This window comes from Mandrillus leucophaeus, unplaced genomic scaffold (assembly GCF_000951045.1).
Source record: "Mandrillus leucophaeus isolate KB7577 unplaced genomic scaffold, Mleu.le_1.0 Scaffold113, whole genome shotgun sequence".
NCBI lineage: Eukaryota > Metazoa > Chordata > Mammalia > Primates > Cercopithecidae > Mandrillus > Mandrillus leucophaeus.
This window is the reverse complement of record NW_012099543.1, coordinates 5826472-5828353: the sequence shown is the minus strand read 5'-3', so window position 1 is coordinate 5828353 and position 1882 is coordinate 5826472.

Below are 1882 nucleotides of genomic sequence, written 5' to 3'. Positions count from 1 at the left end.
AAACAAACACACAACCAGACTTATTGGTAGAAATAATTTAGACAATCTAAGGGATGATCTAAGTAGGGTCAGCTTAAGCCTTCCAGGCCAAGATCAATATAGTTACAGGATAAATTTCAAGAAGATCTCATTTCTATTTTATTGTGACAAAAACAGAAGGTGTCCAACAGGTTAAATTCTGGTCTATGCTGAGCTGTTATATTAGTTTTCTATTGCTATGTAACAGATTACTGCAAATTTAGCACCATAATATAACATATATTCCACAGTTTCCCTGGGTCAGGAGCCTGGGCCCAGCTTAACTGGGTCCTCTGCTGAGGGTTTCAAGAAGCTGCAGTCAACATATTGGCTCAGCCACTGTCTTATCTGGAGGCTCAACTAAGAAAGAATCTGCTTCTGAGCTCATTTCAGTTGTTGGCAGAATTCTGATTTTTGTGGCCGTATGACCGAGGCCCCAGGTTTTATTGGCCGTTAGACCCTAGAGGCCACACATAATTTCCTGCTACATGAACCTTTACATAGGCAGTTGCAATATGGGAGTTTGTTTCTTCAAAGTTAGAAGGTCTCAACTTTGGTCTGCTAAGAGTCATACATATATGACCTTATATATACTTCAGGTATGCTAAGCTATAGATAGATCTAGATAGACACATAGACTAACCTAATCATGGGAGTGTCATTACATCACCTCTAGCATATTCTATTAATGAAAACTAAGTCACGGTTTCTGCCTGCCCTCAAGGAAAAGAGATTAGCTTATTAAGATGTCACCTTGGGCTTTGTCCACCTATCTACCAAATATTAAATTATATATTTCTACCATTTTGGGGGGACTAGTTAAGAAGTCAGCACTTTAGTTGGTGATCTTAAATAATCTCTTTCTCCTCACTAGATCTCAGTGTTGGGAGACAATTCTCTATGTGTCTCTCATATTTTTGGGCATCTGGGCAAGAGGCTTTCACATCTTTGTTCTGTTTATATGCCTAATATCTCCTTCCAGGTCAGGTGACGGATTTGTTTCCTGACCAGGGTGATAAATATAATTTTTTCCTTCCTGAGAAATATTAGGCAGGTTTGCTAGCATTCTCCTTATAAGATTGAAGGTTTCCTAAGCTGAGGGTGTCTCAACCACTGTAACACAATTCCACCGCATGTGCAGTATCTATGGAGGCCCACATCCTTATCACCATATAGTACTTGGAAACAGAGGAAATCAATATGAACATGAAGCTCATGTTGCCTGCTGTGCCCTGGGTAGTAAAGTCTTTTGTTTCTGACCCTGTGGTCTCATGTCTTCTGCCAGTGCATATGAAACTGTGGACAGGCTAATGCATTAGCTTGCAGACAGGGTAAAATCTCAGACCCTTCAAAATTCTTGACATTCAATTTTTCTCTACATAATTTAAGAGATTAAGGTGAGATGATTTCTAAGGTTCTTTTCATGTTTAATCTTTGATATTCTACTTGGCTCTGTCATTTTCATCACTGTTACAGAAGAACTCAACCATTTTTGTACTTGACCTCCTTAAAAGATCTTTGACTAAACACTCCACAATAGTCTGATTATAGTCAAGATTATTTAAAACCACCTTTTACAAATGAGGAAATGAAATTTATTTAATTTGCTGGTACTGCTAATATAATGCATTGGCCATTTGGGAAACAAATCTGTTAGCACACTGATTTAACTGGGAGTTAGGTGTTTATCCCTTAGCTCACATTTTTGTTATAGTTTTTTTTGTGTATTGCCATATTATAAAACCTCCATCCTCTGCATTTCTTTAAGATGTGATTATATATAAGTGACTGAAATGTATATATGTATCCTATCTTTTGTTCAAACTTTTCCATTTTCACATTTTATTTTATTTTATTTTATTTT